Here is an 18,914-nt window from a genome sequence, read left to right on the forward strand (position 1 = left end):
CCTACAGCTTAGTAACCGGGTTCCAGCACTGCCAGCTGGTCCTCGGTCGTGCCATTGGCTCTTGCACACTGGGGCAACGCATCTGGGTTCCAGCACCGCCAGCTGGTTCTCGGCAGTGTTCTTGACACAGGCACTCCCTCGTGCCAAGCCTGGTTTCAGCACCGTCAGCTGTTTCCGGGTTGTGTCAAACTCGCTGAGACGCCTATGCTTGCCCCGTCGTGGTGCGGTCGGGTTAGCCAACTCCAGGGTGCCTCCAGTTTAGGAGCTTCCTATGTGGGCTGCGTGAACTGGTAGTCAAGGCTGGTTCTGTAGTGCCAGTAGGCCCAGCTCCCCCTGTAGGACTGTTGGGGTTCGGTAACTGCGGCTGCCTCGCGGCCTAGCTGTTCTCTCCTCTCCTGTGGGCCTTGGGGTCCACCACCTGGTTCCAGCACCGTCAGCTGGTTCCGGGCCGAGCCTTTGGCTTAGGTGCCTCCTCCTGGGTATCCGAGTTCTGCCAACGTCAGGCGGTCCTTGGTAGTGCTTTTAAGCGCGGGCACCTACAGCTTAGTAACCGGGTTCCAGCACCGCCAGCTGGTCCTCGGTCGTGCCATTGGCTCTTGCACACTGGGGCAACGCATCTGGGTTCCAGCCTCGCCAGCTGGTTCTCGGCAGTGTTCTTGACACAGGTACTCCCTCGTGCCAAGCCTGGTTTCAGCACCGTCAGCTGTTTCCGGGTTGTGTCAAGCTCACTGAGACGCCTATGCTTGCCCCGTCGTGGTGCGGTCGGGTTAGCCAACTCCAGGGTGCCTCCAGTTTAGGAGCTTCCTATGTGGGCTGCGTGAACTGGTAGTCAAGGCTGGTTCTGTAGTGCCAGTAGGCCCAGCTCCCCCTGTAGGACTGTTGGGGTTCGGTAACTGCGGCTGCCTCGCGGCCTAGCTGTTCTCTCCTCTCCTGTGGGCCTTGGGGTCCACCACCTGGTTCCAGCACCGTCAGCTGGTTCCGGGTCGAGCCTTTGGCTTAGGTGCCTCCTCCTGGGTATCCGAGTTCCGCCAACGTCAGGCGGTCCTTGGTAGTGCTTTTAAGCGCGGGCACCTACAGCTTAGTAACCGAGTTCCAGCACCGCCAGCTGGTCCTCGGTCGTGCCATTGGCTCTTGCACACTGGGGCAACGCATCTGGGTTCCAGCACCGCCAGCTGGTTCTCGCAGTGTTTTTGTCACAGGTACTCCCTCGTGCTAAGCCTGGTTTCAGCACCATCAGCTGTTTCCGGGTTGTGTCAAACTCGCTGAGACGCCTATGCTTGCCCCGTCGTGTTGCGGTCGGGTTAGCCAACTCCAGGGTGCCTCCAGTTTAGGAGCTTCCTATGTGGGCTGCGTGAACTGGTAGTCAAGGCTGGTTCTGTAGTGCCAGTAGGCCCAGCTCCCCCTGTAAGACTGTTGGGGTTCGGTAACTGCGGCTGCCTCGCGGCCTAGCTTTTCTCTCCTCTCCTGTGGACCTTCAGGTCCACCACCTGGTTCCAGCACCGTCAGCTGGTTCTCGGCAGTGTCTTTTGCTCTTGTACCTTCTGCTCCCCATCCTGGTTCCAGTACCGTCAGCTGGTTCCGGGCAGAGCCTTTGGCTTAGGTGCCTCCTTCTGGGTATCCAAGTTCCACCAACGTCAGGTGGTCCTTGGTAGTGCTTTCGGGCACGGGTACCTCCTGCTTAGTAACCGGGTTCCAGTAACGTCAGCTGGTCCTCGGTAGTTCCATTGGCTCTTGGACCTTCGGCTACCCATCCGGGTTCCAGTACCGTCAGCTGGTTCTCGGCAGTGTCTTTTGCTCTTGTACCTTCTGCTCCCCATCCTGGTTCCAGTACCGTCAGCTGGTTCCGGGCAGAGCCTTTGGCTTAGGTGCCTCCTTCTGGGTATCCGAGTTCCGCCAACGTCAGGCGGTCCTTGGTAGTGCTTTTTAGCACGGGTACCTCCTGCTTAGTAACCAGGTTCCAGTAACGTCAGCTGGTCCTCGGTAGTTCCATAGGCTCTTGAACCTTCGGGTAGCCATCCGAGTTCCAGTTCCATCATCAGGTTCTTGGCATTTTCTCAGCCTTCTTCTACCTTCTGCTACATTTCCAAGTTGAAGACCCTAAAGTCGACGACCCGGAAGACCACCCCGATGACGACGACGACCCGGAAGACCACCCCGATGACGACGGCGGAGACGACGACGGCGGAGACGACGACGGCTGAGACGACGACGGCGGAGATGACGACACTGGAGACGACGACCCTGGAGACGACGACCCTGGAGACGACGACATGGAAGACCGAGAAGCAGAAGAACAAGAGGCTGCAGAACAAAGAGCAGAAGAACATTAAGCATAAGTCTTAATATCAGAGCAAAAGATATTATCTAAATTATATGCAGAAGAAGACTAAGCAGTGTATGGGGGTGAGTCCGTTCCTCCTCGTGGTGCCCCTGGATAAAGCCTGATGCTGCAGGCCAAACTGAACGCGGACAAATGTAACTTTTGTGACTGGCAGAACGGAAGGTGTAATCTTCCAACTTTTATAGATAACAACTACGGGAATGCCTGTCACAAATGAGAATATGATGAAGAAGTAGAATAGGAAGAATAATAACAGTGGAATAAAAAGAATATGTAGAATAGGAAGAATAATAATAGTTGAATAAAATGAATATGAAGAATGTAATCAAAAAAAAAAAAAAAGGTAAAGGATGAAGAAGAAGATGAATAAGGTGAAGAAGAAGTTGATGTCAAAGATGCTGATGATGATGAAGATGAAAGTGTGGGAAAAGAAAAAAAAAAAAGAAAAAAAAGAAGGGGAAGGGCGTGGAATAGTGAAACATCAATATCTGACAAAATAAAAAAAAAAATTTACATAGTCAATATCTTTGTCACTCCGAACGTCTTAAAAAAAGACAAAAAACATGCTATTCTATTTGATTGGGATAAACCTCTATGACTTTAATGTCTCCGCCACCTCCCCAAATACATCCGGCATTATTCTTAGTTGTTTTCCTTCATGTAGAATGAACCTACAAGGCAAGAAAGGGTTTATTTTAATTCCGATATTTTGGTCCCATTGACTTGCATTGGGATCGGGTATCGGTATCGGCGATATCCGATATTTTTTGAATATCGGCCGATCCTATCCGATACCGATACTTTCCGATATCGGAAGGTATCGCTCAACACTAGTCAGGATTCAAACCTAGCAGCTCCTGTGCACCAGACAGCAGCTCTTCCCTCTGAGCGCCTTTCTCAGTTGAGCAGTTACAGTTTTCCCATCATTTTATTCACTAATTCCTCTTCACCCATGATGGCGAGGACAGTACATTACCCAGTTGCAATCTGGATTTTGCCAGCATCCTGCATTGTGTGAGGAGATGTCCATGTCTAGTTCTAAAGATACTTTTTACTTCTGCACCATTTCTTATTCATCCAAACCTTGAACTGATGTTTGTTGTTGAAGTAGACGCCTCAGACTCTGCGGTGGGAGCCGTTTCATAAGAATGAGATGGTGACAAAATGCAGCTTCTTCCTTGTGCATTTCTTTCTCATACTATATCAGCTGCAGAAAAAAACTATGACATTGGGAATAAGTGACTGTTAGCCATTAAAGTTGCCTTCTCCAAATGGAGACATCTTTTGGAAGGGGCTAATCATCTGGTGACTGTTCTTACTGACCACAAAAATTAACAATTTATCTGTACAGCTAAGATGTTGACTGCAAGACAAGCACATTGGGCCTTATTTTTCTCCAGGTTCAATTTTAAAATTTCTTATTGGCATAGTTCAAGAAATGGTAAGGCATATGCTCTGTCCAGGATTTTTGCTTAACCTTGACCTCAGGAGAGGTGTAGAACTGACGGTACCATTCTACATCCCAAAAATATTTGGGGAATACTGGACTCCAAAGAATTTTTGATGAAAATTAAAGAGGGATACTAAACTGACTTCTTTCCTATCCAACCTTCTAAAGACATTGATCTTTCTTTTAAGGAGGAATTTTGGATACAGAACCACCAAATATAGGTCCCTGAATCTGCTCGACTTGAAGTCCTAAACGTGTCCATGATTCTAAAATTGTAGTGCACCCTGGAGTAATAAAAACACAAGAACTACTACTTCTTTCTTTTTGGTGGCCTAATTGTAGGAAGGAAGTGAGAAAATATGTTTCTTCCTGTTTAACATGTGCATGGAACTAGATGCCACAATCTTCTCCTCTAGGACTTCTTCAACCTCTTCCAGTTCCATCTAGGCCTTGGAGATCAATCTCAATGTTTTTTGTCATGGACTTAGCTCCCTCAAAAGAAATGACTGTTATCCTATGGTGGATCGGCTCACAACTATGGCCCATTTTATTCTGACTAAAGGAATTCTTACCACTGAAAAAAATGCAGAATTAGTGGTCAAAGAGGTATTCAGACTGCATGGAATTCCTGACAATGTTGTTTCTTATAGAGGTGTTCAGTTTACATCAAGATTTTGGAAAACCTCCTGTGCAGCATTAATAATTACTGTCGATTTGTCTACTGCCTTCCACCCACAATCCAATGGCCAGACTGAAAAAACTAACTGTATCCTTGAACATTACCTGCGCTGTTTTATTTCTTACTTATAGGATGACTGGGTGGATTATTTACCAACAGCAGAATTTGTATATAATAAATCCAAACACAGTTCCACATCCCAAAGCCCATTCTAACTATGACTTCCATCGGGTATTTAATCCTAATCGTCTATTCAATACCTTGGTGCCTGCTGTTACAAACAGACTTACAGACTTTCAAAAAGCTCAAGAATAACTGAGATGTTACTAAATGCCCAAGAAGATTACAAAGAAACAGCAGATAAACATTGCAAACCCCCTCCTACCCTTCATGTCAGTGACAAGGTTTAGCTTTCTACCAAAAATCTGTAGACAAACATACTGTCTTCTAAATTCCAAAAATTCATGGGACCTTTTCAAATTAACCCAATTGCTTTCCGTTTAAAACTTCCTAGCAGCCTTAAAATTCACATTGTCTTTGCTCAAGCCATTCAATGAGAACCCATTTCCAGGAAGAACTCAGTCACCTCATCCACCAGAAAAAGTCCATGGTGAAGAAGAGCACATTGTGGATGAAATTGTGGACTCTAGAATATTTAGAGGGAGACTGCAATATTTGGTACAATGGAGGTGTTTCAGACCAGAAGACAATTCATGGGAGTCAGAGGGCAACGTCCAAGCATCAAGGATTACAAGAGCTTTTCATCTGAGTCATCCAGAGAAGCCACCACCTAAGATGTCCAGAGGCCATCCTGGAAGGAAGGGAGCACTGTCAGAATTAATACCTAGCCGCTCCTGTGCACCAGACTACAGCTCTTCCCTCTGAGCTATTCAGCTCACTGGACAGTTCCGTGCTAACCCAAATACTTGTACCTATTTTGTTATTTTGTTGCTGATATCTCCACCCTGAGTTTCCTGATTGGCTCATCCTGATTGCACACCCTATTTAAACCTGGCCTTGCTCTCCTTTCCTCGCGTGATTGAGCTACCTGCCTCTAGTCAAGCGTCTTTCCACCCACTGTTTATTCCTTCAAACAACACTGCTGATCCTGATATCGACATCTGGCTTTCTTGACTACGATTACTGCTTATTCCTTCAAATGTACTGCTGTTTCTGATATCAACCTCTGGCTTTCCTGACTACGATTACTGCTCATTCCTTCAGACGACACTGCTTTTCCTGATATTGACCTCTGGCTCTCCTGACTACGATTACTGCTTATTCTTTCAAACTATTTTGCTGTTCCTGTGAATCAACTCCTTCAGTATCTCTGACTATGCTACCTGCCGGTGCTGCCCCTAGTGGTTGCAATATCACTGCTCCAAGCAAGGTCAGTCCATAACACTCTAATTAAAAGGGACAACCCGGCAAAAGAGCACTCTGTCAGTGTGCATTGTAAGGAGGTAAACTGGCAAGGAGTGAGCAGCCCCACACCTAAATAAGCATCTCTTTTGGAAGAGGGTCTGGTTTCTGCCTCTGTCCCCTGATGACTTTCCATTTGAGTATCCTAGCATGCAATGGGGGACACTAAAATGAAGCATCATCAAATCATTAATAGGTAGAAAAAATAAATTAAAGCAGTAAGATTAGAGGGGAAAGATTAGGGACTTTTTGATTAAACCATAGTAGAATAGAAAATCAAAATTAAACCACCTCTTTAATATTTGAATTTTTTTTCAACTTGTGACTTAAGAGGGTTATCCACTTTTTTTAAAAGGATGGTCTATTCCAGAGAAAGGTCATGAATAATACATCAGTATACGTGGGGCACCAAATCTCTTAATCCTAAACAGTTCACGTGTTTTAATTGGTTGTGGAGCTAAGGATAACACTGTAGCTCAGTGTAACCATGATGATGTATGTCTCCTGCAGATTAACTCCTCAGTTAACAGCCCAGAAGAATCTAATGTGTTTTTTTTAAATATCTCTTGCAAATTAGAACACTTTGTACTTTTTTTTAGAAACAGCAGCACTCTTGTTCATAGCGCTTGTTGGCTTTGGTGCTAAATCTTATGTACTTCATTGGCAATCAATTTCAATATCAGGCACAAAAAAAAATCAAGCTGATATTTTTTTATGCTTAGTAAGTTACCACTACTTGAGGGTTAGTTGTTATTTTTTTTATTTTTTACCTGGCAATTTTCACTATATTCTGCTATGACAATGTGTTGGCATGAGCATCATTAAATGTAGCACTATCTGCAGTAAATGCTTTCTTTATGGGCCAAAGCAATATAGACATACGGTAAATATAGTATTTGGTGAGCCACTTGTTACTATACTCTACAAACATGGATATTATATTTTCTAGGAAAAAGACTAATCAGGCTGCAAATTCCCATGGAGAAAACAACCTCACAAGAAAGGTAGACTTAACCATGAAGAATCCCTTCGAGTGACCTGTAATAATATTTATCCAACCATCTGTGACCAACAACTGACATAAATCTCAGGGGGGTTTCTTGAAAGGGGGAAAAACAAATCCTTAATGCATTGGTAGTGCTACGCTCTGGCTTTTTAGAAAATCAATACACTATATTTTGCAATTATGACCTATTGCTAATTGTGTATCCAGTTGCTAAAAATAATTATAAATGAAGTTGATGGTAAGTTGGGTTACCATTTATTTATTCTACATCATTTCATTCCATCTCACATGTTAAATACCAATGTAAGGGCTTGCTCACACCTCCATATTATTGGTCTGAGTGCGATCCAACAAAGCCACACTAGTTAGTCAATGGGACAACGCACATATCCAATGAAAAAAATTGCAGCATATCTGAGCTTGATCCAATATTTTGATAACACTCCGCCACGTAAGTCAATGAGTGTTTGAAAATCATCGGACTTATGATATCTAGAGCAGGCTGATTTCCATGCACTGACAGAATGGAGAAGATGGAGAAATTTTGTTCTCCATCTACTCCTCACAGTGTTCTCATCTGAGAGAATTGGAGTTTACTATGCTGACAGTTTGATCAAAATCTGATGAGAGAATTGATGATGATGTACATTTGCCCTTACACTTATTTTTATAATATGGATTTGGACCCACTTTGTTGCTGTAACATTGTGTTACACATTCGTCTCGAATGGCCAGCCACTAAATTACTATAATTACATAAAAAAAGGGGTTCAACAATAGTTTAGATCATGTTACCACCGGGTATTTTGTGAAACTAAGTCCTTTGTTTTTCTGATATTTTATCCTTTTGAACATTTTAAGTCTTCAAAATTTGTGCCTCATTGTAGCAGAAAGAGTTTTGTTGCTTCTCAATGCTTCATTTGCTAGAGCTACTGCACACTCGAAACTTTATTCAATCAAATTTTCAAACTGTGAATGCAGGTTTATCTGTTGGCAGAAATGCAACACTATGCTGACTGAATAACTGCAAAGATCTAAACCTCCCTTACGTCCCCGGAAGAAGAACACATCGAAACGCGCGTAGGGGTTTCTTACTGGTCCGGTGTGCACGTACAGAGGTAATTATGATTCTATAACTATGCCGCAGTGGAGGTTTATACCTGGCAATGTTGCATCTATTGAAAAGCTTTGAGTGCCATACAATATATGGTGGTTCTGATCATAGTTAAGATTGATTAATGTGAGTGCACCTTATTATACAAGCCCTATGGGCTGCTTGGATAGATGGTTATATACTGTTGCACTTTCGCACTTTAGCATCATAGGTTATTTCTCTCAGGCAATTAATCTGACATAAATACCTTTTAAAGGGGTTTAACAATAACTAAGGAATAAATTATTTATTGATTCGCCTTATTATTTACTATAGGGTCGTTATTGTTTAAACATTTGTATTGCACACTAACCAGTTTTTGGATTGGAGGTATTCCTTGCATTATGAAAATGTATGTTGTATGTGATAGGTTTTTTACTTCATTGTGACATAAATAAAATTATTAATTTTTTGAACTGAACATTTTGTGGCCTGCCTAGTTATTTACAAGGCCCTCTCTTTAGTGCATCAAAGTTCTAAACCTATTCTGGCATTAATATCATCATAAAAACTGTGTGCAAGGAGCTTCATAGCATAGGTTTTCGTTGTCAATCGGCTGCATGCAAGTCTTATATCGCCACGTACCATTCCGAGTGTCAAAAGGAGGGGAATAAAGCACACCACCACTGGACAATGGCAAAGTGGAAAAATATTCTGTGGAGTGATAAATTACATTATTCTATCAGGCATTCTGATGGATGAGTATGAGTTTGACAAATGCTAAGAGAACGTTGTCTGACTGCATTGTGCCAGCAGTAATGTTTGGTGAAGATAATATACTGATAATTGATTGTTTCCAATGAAGATAAATCATAGTGATTCAGCATACAAAGAGATTTTTGAAAGTTGTATACTAGAGATGAGCAAATATGTTCAGAAAACGATTGCCAAACATCAATTAGGAACCTTTTAATAATTAATTAGTTAGGTAGTATGTAGGTTTCGTGAAACCCGACCGGATCCTAGTGTGTGATCGGCCATGAGGTCGGCGATCTTCGCGCCAAAGTCACATTTTGTATGACGTTTTCAGCGCCATTTTTCAGTCAATGAATGAGGACGCAGAGTGTGGGCAGCGTGATCACATAGGTCTCGGTCCCCACCATCTTAGAGAAGGGCATGAGAGTGATTGGTATGCTTTCTGCGGCATCACAGGGGCTATATAGGGGCATGCACGCCGACCGCCATCTTATTTCTGCCGATCGTAGCATAGGGAGAGGTTGCTGCAGCTGCATCAGAAGAAGGGATATAGTTAGGGATGGAAGATTAAGCCCCGAAACTGCTTGTGCTGTAGCGATTTCCACTGTCCAACACCACCTTTTCTTTGCAGGGACAGTGGAGTTTATATTTTGTGCATCAGCTCTGTAGCTTATTAGGCTGCTCTATAAGGCTCCCTGATAGCTGCATTGCTGTTTGCACGCCGCTGTGCAAACCAACTGCTTTTTTAAAAGCAAAAATCCTGTCACTCCTTTCTGCACAGTTATCTTGTTTATTTGTCCACACTTTTGTGTGCAGCAGTCCTTTTTATTGCTGCCATACTTGTCCTGAGATCATTGTAGGGAGATTGAAATTGTACTACAGTCCTTGTATTTTTTGATATTTCTTCCAGCCACGTTCTGCCACTTACATTGTGTAGTATTATACACTGTGCCTGAGTTTTGGTGCTGTCTCCCCCCAAAAAAAGGAGATTCAAATTGTCACAAAGTGGATCTACGTCAGTTCTGTTAGTTTGTCGTACATCTTCCAGCCATGTTCTGCCCTTTGCATTGTGTAGTGTAATACACTGGGCCTGAGTTTTGGTGCAGTCTCCCCCTAAAAAAGGGAGATTTAAATTGTCACAAAGTGGATCTACGTCAGTTTTGTTAGTTTGTCGTATATCTTCCAGCCACGTTCTGCCACTTACATTGTGTAGTGTTATACACTGTGCCTGAGTTTTGTTGCAGTCTCCCCCCAAAAAAGGGAGATTCAAATTGTCACAAAGTGGATCTACATTAGTTCTGTTAGTTTGTCGTACATCTTCCAGCCACGTTCTGCTACTTACATTGTGTAGTGTTACACACTGTGCCTGAGTTTTGGTGCAGTCTCCCCCCAAAAAAAGGGAGAATAAATTATCACAAAGTGGATCTACGTCAGTTCTGTTAGTTTGTCGTACATCTTCATGTGTTAGAATTGCCAAGTCAAAGTCCAGACCTCAATCCAATCGAGAATCTGTGGAAAGAGCTGAAAACTGCTGTTCACAAACGATCTCATCAAACCTCACTGAGCTCGATCTGTTTGCCAAGGAAGAATGGGCAAGAATTTCGGTCTCTCAATGTACAAAATTGATAGAGACATACCCCAAGCGACTTGCAGCTGTAATTGCAGCAAAAGGTGGCGCAACTAAGTATTAAGTTAAAGGGGCCGAATTATATTGCACGCCCCACTTTTCAGTTTTTGAAATTCAACAAAAATTTAAAATGACCAATAAATTTTGTTCAACTTCACAATTGTGTTCCAATAGACTAGGATTATTTAGTCTAGAAAAAAGACGACTGAGGGGCGATCTAATAACCATGTATAAGTATATAAGGGGACAATACAAATATCTCGCTGAGGATCTGTTTATACCAAGGAAGGTGACGGGCACAAGGGGGCATTCTTTGCGTCTGGAGGAGAGAAGGTTTTTCCACCAACATAGAAGAGGATTCTTTACTGTTAGGGCAGTGAGAATCTGGAATTGCTTGCCTGAGGAGGTGGTGATGGCGAACTCAGTCGAGGGGTTCAAGAGAGGCCTGGATGTCTTCCTGGAGCAGAACAATATTGTATCATACAATTATTAGGTTCTGTAGAAGGACGTAGATCTGGGTATTTATTATGATGGAATATAGGCTGAACTGGATGGACAAATGTCTTTTTTCGGCCTTACTAACTATGTTACTATGTTACTATGTTGTTGCTGTCTCTTCACCAAAAATTTACATTTGGAATCTTAATGTTTGAAGCATGATATATGGGAAAAGGTTGAAAAGTTCCAGGAGGTCGAATAGTTTCTCAAGGCACCGTGTACATATATATATATATATATATTTTTATTTTTTTTCACTGTATATATACACACTTGTGAGGAATTATATCAGTGAAGGCATTGTTCATGTGGTATTCATCTGGGGGTATTATTTGCACACATGGGCTAACATGCAGTATATATATATACTTACTTATCTTAGCACAATGCACTTTATACACTAGGGCAACACATGGAGCACTGTTTAAGTATGATGTATATTTATCACAATAACTGTAAACATATGTATGGCTATTTAGTATGTAAATGATTGAGGGTGTTTATATATAAGGACACAACTTGTTACCACCCATTGCTTGAGAAAGGCTCAGTGTGAGCCGAAACGTCGCGAGATGTGGGTCTAAAATAAATTTCACAGCTTTTTTTCACCTTTACAAATTGTTGGAGTGCTGCCTTCTTTTTCTGCTTGGCATATTATGTGGTTGGACATGTGGATGGTCTTATCCAGGAGGCTTGGCACCCACCGGTGAGCATTGTGCTGCTCTTATTTTTTCTTATCTATATATATATCCATGTATGTGTGCATTTTGGGGCACTTCCTTCTACAACAACTCAATGCATTTTCCATGCAGTTTCCTTCCTTTTTTTCTCCCTTGTCCTCTACTTTCACTTTTCTTCTTTACTTTTTCTCCTGTTTCTCTGTTTCCACTGCTTCTCACTACTTCACCAAATCCCAGATTAACATTACAATTCCATTTAGTAGTTTCTCTAGTGCTGATGCTCTGGCACCCATGTTTGGGATACTTTGCTCATCTCACGCACAAAGTCCTGTTTACCTTTAATAGTTATAAACTCTTGGACTTGTGGCTAGGCGTCCTCTACCAGGACTCTAATTAATAAAAAACTGAGTGTCTACCAAGACCCTTTGGGGATGAAAATTCACAACAGATTACCTAACCAGTAAATAAACCCAATTTAAGCAATATTTGTTTTAAGCCTTGACTTTCATTTAAATTGATCTTATATGCATGATATATATAGTTATTAAAAACACTACATTGGTATTGCTGTATATTGAGTTCTGTTAGATTCCTATATTAGGTATCACTTTAGTATCAACTATCATTCCTCCAACCTAGATTAATGCTGCAGTGTATTAGCTAATATAGCATTGTGAGGATATATATAGCAAATTTTGGGTACAAACCACTAAAGCTAATTAAGATTAACTCATAGGCTCCCAGACTTATTCTGCCTGGACAGGCTTCACCAGGGGGTTGAGGCTAGAATGAGACTCATCTACAGAAGATCACTCTGTCTTAGCAATTTCTGCTCCTGTTCTCGCTATCTATTTCCTTTTGGTCTCCTCTCGCTTAGGAACACCTAAAATGTGTCACTACTTACATTGGACATTAGGTTTACTTGCTAATTACTCCAGGCCCTATCGGATGCCTTACAGGAAAACCGTAATTTTCCCTCAACCTCGCCCTTCCACTCTGGGCTCATCTCAAACATTAACTCGCACAATCTCTATTGTCAAACTACACACCTTATCAATACTACTAACACCTTTAACGCACAATCACAATTCACATTTTACATCACAGGTCACATTGTGTCACAAAACACATTTCAAAAATAAACTTGTTTCTTCAAGGGGGAATGTGGGCAGTAGGTCATTGTCCATCTCTCTACAGTTGCTTCTATAATGAAGCTACTGTTATAAAATTAGCTATTGTTTAAATCTGGTTTTTGTGCTGAATGTATTTTTTTTTCATTTTGGCAATGTTTTTTACAGATCACAATGTGCATTAAAACGCACAAATAGAAATTTGTAATTTTCACACTGTCTTTTTTAGACTCTAACTTCTTTCTGTTGAAGGAAACAAAACATGCACAAATCCACAATGAACACACTCTGACCCCATCTTTTATGTAAAAGTATCTAAGAGCCTGCGCAAAGGTTACTGTGAAGGGAGGGGGAGCAGGTCAGCTGTGACATTACCTATTGTAATTGGTGTATCCTATGTTCTCAGCTGTGTATAGAGGTATTATTGTCATCCTGCCTCTAATGATAAGGAGTTTTCCTGAAAACTCTAAATACATCACTTTAGTCACTGTGAAAATTGCAACAGTTCTATTAAATCAATGTGACATAAAGATAAAAAATTGCCATTTTTTAAAAAATACATTTGACCCAAAAACCTGATTTAAACAATAGGTCAATTTTAACGATATTTTTCAATTAATGCAACTAAAACAATTAGGTAGCTGACGTCCTTCCTGTGTGTGCTTGCTTGTGATCAGTGGCTAGTGATCCTTTTTATAATCTTTAATTCATCGCTCTTTTGATAACAGACAACATTCCAGTTTTCACTAAATCATCCATATGATGTAATGTTTAATATATTTCAGATGTACTGATATTTCTGCTTGGCTTTCAGAGATAATCTTTTATCACTGCCTAGAAAAGTCTGTTTGAATTATAATTTTCCTATCAGTAGAAGGTCATGCTTACTTTTTATGCCTTGCCTACTCACCAGTTTATCATAATGCATTTTCCCAAACTAACTAAATATGTTGTAATTATACCACCTCGTGAGATTACCTTGAATATACTTACTTGTGACAATATCCTATGACTTAAAGCTCAGTAGACATCTTGTAATTTTGCTTTGCAGGATCATTCACAATGCACAAAGAGCATTTTAAATCAGGAGTTCAGATAAAGCAGCTTCTTCAAAACACAGCGACTGTGGTTAAAAAAAAAGGCAGAAATATTTCATGATAGAGAAGTTTAACATAAGGTTTAACCTTTATTTTAAGTCTTAAATCATCAGAATATTTTTGCTAATATTAAACTACAACATTAACTGGTGCTGACTTGTTATTATAATGTGTAATATTTCAAATAACTATTAGCATTGAGAATGAAACAAACTACTAAAATGATATGCAAGCTGCTCTCATAGAAAGGATGAGATCCGGAGTGTCAAACAAATGACACTTGGCTTCTTAGAGCTCTTTTCCACTTGAGAGGAAAAAAACGGTCCGATTTACGGACTGAAAAAAACGATAAAAACTATGCATTTGTCCTGCAAGTGTCATACGAGTTCAATGCAATTTTTAATCGCACCATCCCTATTACGTCCATTTTACATTTGTTTTATATCCGTATGCAAAGCGTTTTTTTACGGAGAGAAAAAAGGCATAATAAATTGGAATTCATGTGTGCTAGCCCTATATAAATGCATTTAGCAACATGTGTGAAGGATTGGTCAGATTTTTTGTATGTGTCTTTTTGGATTAACACTAAGCAAGCATGGCTGCAAGTAATCTGAGTCTTGACCCTACTGAGGAGCTCCTCTTTAACTGGATATTATCCCGGAAATATGGTGTGGGATATTCCCCTGTTGTTGCTCCCAGGAGGCGGTGTCAATTTTGGGTTCATCCGCTCCTCACCCAGCATCCTAGAAAAGGACATTTTTTACGGCTGTATGGCCATCTGCGGATGCATCGTGAGAATTTTTTTGCCTACACAAGAATGTCATTGGAGGCCTTTGACTTTCTCCTTGAAGAACTTCGTCCAGCCATCACTTCCAAAAATACCCGTTTTCGCCTTCTGTTATAGGGACACTGTCACCTGAATTTGGAGGGAACAATCTTCAGCCATGGAGGCGGGGTTTTCTGGTGTTTGATTCACCCTTTCCTTACCCGCTGGCTGCATGCTGGCTGCAAAATTGGATTGAAGTTCATTCTCTGTCCTCCATAGTGCACACCTGCGCAAGGCAAGATTGCCTTATGGGATTTGTATAAATGATGGTTTTACCCATGTGTTCACTGCTTGAGAAAGGATCTTGTATCCGAAACGTCGCCACGCCATCCAGGCAATAAAGTCCACATTTTTCTTTACTTTTTGTGCTGCTTTTCTTTTTTCTTCATATTATCTGGAGTCATTGGACTACTGACTGGGAAAGCTTTGCATTTTGTCAGGTATTTTGTTAGATGCTGTTCCAATTTTTGCATATATTGTTTACTCTGTGGAAATTTGCATCCAGTTTTTGTCTTTTTATTTTTTCTACACATTTTTTGTGGACTATGGATTATAAAGTGCCTGAATCTGGCGTATTTGCATACACTAGTGAGGATGGGGAAAGGATTAATGGAGAGGTGGAAACTAGTGCCGCCTTCCTGAGTAAACCTTCACTGTATGACCTAAAGTTTAAATATGAGAACATTTTGAAGAAGTCGGTGACCTTACAACTCCATCTCACCACACTTAGTGAATACTACAAAGCTAAAAAGATCCCGAGGGGACTCCTGTTATGAAAGGTAATTCAGTACCACAATGGACATAGAGGTCAGCGCACATACAGTGACCTGGCAATAACCCAAAAAACAAGACTCTGAGACGTGGGAACTCTGTTGACTGCAATCCCTAATCCTCTCCAACCACACTAAAGGCAGCCGTGGATTGCGCCTAACGCTCCCTATGCAACTCGGCACGGCCTGAGAAACTAGCTAGCCTGAAGATAGAAAATAAGCCTACCTTGCCTCAGAGAAATACCCCAAAGGAAAAGGCAGCCCCCACATATAATGACTGTGAGTTAAGATGAAAAGACAAACGTAGAGATGAAATAGATTTAGCAAAGTGAGGCCCAACTTTCTGAACAGAGCGAGGATAGGAAAGGTAACTTTGCGGTCAACACAAAACCCTACAAAAACCACGCAAAGGGGGCAAAAAGACCCTCCGTACCGAACTAACGGCACGGAGGTACACCCTCTGCGTCCCAGAGCTTCCAGCAAGCAGTAAAAAACAAATTGACAAGCTGGACAGAAAAAAACAGCAAACAAATAGCAAAGAGGAACTTAGCTATGCAGAGCAGCAGGCCACAGGAACGATCCAGGAGGAAACAGGTCCAATACTAGAACATTGACTGGAGGCCAGGATCAAAGCACTAGGTGGAGTTAAATAGAGCAGCACCTAACGACTTCACCACATCACCTGAGGAAGGAAACTCAGAAGCCGCAGTACCACTTTCCTCCACCAACGGAAGCTCACAGAGAGAACCAGCCGAAGTACCACTTGTGACCACAGGAGGGAGCTCTGCCACAGAATTCACAACAGTACCCCCCCCCTTGAGGAGGGGTCACCAAACCCTCACCAGAGCTCCCAGGACGACCAGGATGAGCCATATGAAAGGCACGAACAAGATCGGGAGCATGGACATCAGAGGCAAAGACCCAGGAATTATCTTCCTGAGCATAACCCTTCCACTTAACCAGATACTGGAGTTTCCGCTTGAAACACGAGAATCCAAAATCTTCTCCACAATATACTCCAACTCCCCCTCCACCAAAACCGGGGCAGGAGGATCAACAGATGGAACCATAGGTGCCACGTATCTCCGCAACAATGACCTATGGAATACGTTATGTATGGAAAAAGAATCTGGAAGGGTCAGACGAAAAGACACAGGATTAAGAACCTCAGAAATCCTATACGCACCAATAAAACGAGGTTTAAACTTAGGAGAGGAAACCTTCATAGGAATATGACGAGAAGATAACCAAACCAAGTCCCCAACCCGAAGTCAGGGACCCACACAGCGTCTGCGATTAGCGAAACGTTGAGCCTTCTCCTGGGACAAAGTCAAATTGTCCACTACATGAGTCCAAATCTGCTGCAACCTGTCCACCACAGTATCCACACCAGGACAGTCCAAAGACTCAACCTGCCCTGAAGAGAAACGAGGATGGAACCCAGAGTTGCAGAAAAACGGTGATACAAAGGTAGCCGAGCTGGCCCGATTATTAAGGGCGAACTCAGCCAAAGGCAAAAAGGACACCCAGTCATCCTGATCAGCAGAAACAAAGCATCTCAGATATGTTTCCAAGGTCTGATTGGTTCGTTCGGTCTGGCCATTAGTCTGAGGATGGAAAGCCGAGGAAAAAGACAAGTCAATGCCCATCCTACCACAAAAGGCTCGCCAAAACCTCAAAACAAACTGGGAACCTCTGTCAGAAACGATGTTCTCTGGAATGCCATGTAAACGAACCACATGCTGGAAAAGCAATGGCACCAAATCAGAGGAGGAAGGCAATTTAGACAAGGGTACCAAATTGACCATCTTAGAGAAGCGATCACAGACCACCCAAATGACTGACATCTTTTGAGAGACGGGAAGATCTGAAATAAAATCCATAGAGATATGTGTCCAAGGCCTCTTCGGGACCGGCAAGGGCAAAAGCAACCCACTGGCACGAGAACAGCAGGGCTTAGCCCGAGCACAAATCCCACAGGACTGCACAAAAGTATGCACATCCCGCGACAGAGATGGCCACCAAAAGGATCTAGCCACTAACTCTCTGGTACCAAAGATTCCAGGATGACCAGCCAACACCGAACAATGAACCTCAGAGACAACTTTATTCGTCCACCTATCAGGGACAAACAGTTTCTCCGCTGGGCAACGATCAGATTTATTAGCCTGAAATTTTTGCAGCACCCGCCGCAAATCAGGGGAGATGGCAGACACAATTACTCCCTCTTTGAGGATACTCGCCGGCTCAGATACACCCAGAGAGTCGGGCACAAAACTCCTAGACAGAGCATCCGCCTTCACATTTTTAGAGCCCGGAAGGTATGAAATCACAACGTCAAAACGGGCAAAAAACAACGACCAACGAGCTTGTCTAGGATTCAACCGCTTGGCGGACTCGAGATAAGTCAAGTTCTTATGATCAGTCAAGACCACCACGCGATGCTTAGCTCCTTCAAGCCAATGACGCCACTCCTCGAATGCCCACTTCATGGCCAGCAATTCTCGATTGCCCACATCATAATTTCGCTCAGCAGGCGAAAACTTCCTGGAAAAGAAGGCGCATGGTTTCATCACCGAGCAATCAGAACTTCTCTGCGACAAAACAGCCCCTGCTCCAATCTCAGAAGCATCAACCTCGACCTGGAACGGAAGCGAAACATCTGGTTGACACAACACAGGGGCAGAAGAAAAACGACGCTTCAACTCTTGAAAAGCTTCCACCGCAGCAGAAGACCAATTGACCAAATCAGCACCTTCCTTGGTCAAATCGGTCAATGGTTTAGCAATACTAGAAAAATTGCAGATGAAGCGACGATAAAAATTAGCAAAGCCCAGGAACTTTTGCAGACTTTTCAGAGATGTCGGCTGAGTCCAATTATGGATGGCGTGGACCTTAACAGGGTCCATCTCGATAGTAGAAGAGGAAAAGATGAACCCCAAAAATGAAACCTTCTGAACACCAAAGAGACACTTTGATCCCTTCACAAACAAAGAATTAGCACGCAGGACCTGAAACACCGTTCTGACCTGCTTCACATGAGATTCCCAATCATCCGAGAAAATCAAAATGTCATCTAAGTACACAATCAGGAATTTATCCAGGTACTCTCGGAAGATGTCATGCATAAAGGACTGAAACACTGATGGAGCATTGGCAAGTCCGAATGGCATTACTAGATACTCAAAATGGCCCTCGGGCATATTAAATGCAGTTTTCCACTCATCGCCTCGCTTAATACGCACAAGATTATACGCACCACGAAGATCTATCTTGGTGAACCAACTAGCCCCCTTAATCCGAGCAAACAAATCAGATAACAATGGCAAGGGGTACTGAAATTTAACCGTGATCTTATTTAGAAGGCGGTAATCTATACAAGGTCTCAGTGAACCATCCTTCTTGGCTACAAAAAAGAACCCTGCTCCTAATGGCGACGATGACGGGCGAATATGCCCCTTCTCCAAAGACTCCTTCACATAACTCCGCATAGCGGCGTGCTCAGGCACAGATAAATTAAACAGTCGATCTTTTGGGAA

The 18,914-nt window shown here is 42.6% G+C and overlaps 1 protein-coding gene across 1 annotated transcript in view; it reads right to left on the reverse strand.

Annotated features, from left to right (window-relative positions):
* Positions 1 to 18,914, reverse strand: part of TAFA3 (TAFA chemokine like family member 3) — a 1,052,604-nt gene that overhangs the window by 111,017 nt on the left and 922,673 nt on the right. Inside the window, exon 5 of the transcript XR_011319810.1 lies at positions 13,676 to 13,805. The gene's annotated coding sequence lies outside the window, so the exon portion shown is untranslated. The remainder of the gene's footprint in view (positions 1 to 13,675; positions 13,806 to 18,914) is intronic.

Source organism: Ranitomeya imitator, chromosome 3 (assembly GCF_032444005.1).
Source record: "Ranitomeya imitator isolate aRanImi1 chromosome 3, aRanImi1.pri, whole genome shotgun sequence".
Taxonomy (NCBI): Eukaryota; Metazoa; Chordata; class Amphibia; order Anura; family Dendrobatidae; genus Ranitomeya; species Ranitomeya imitator.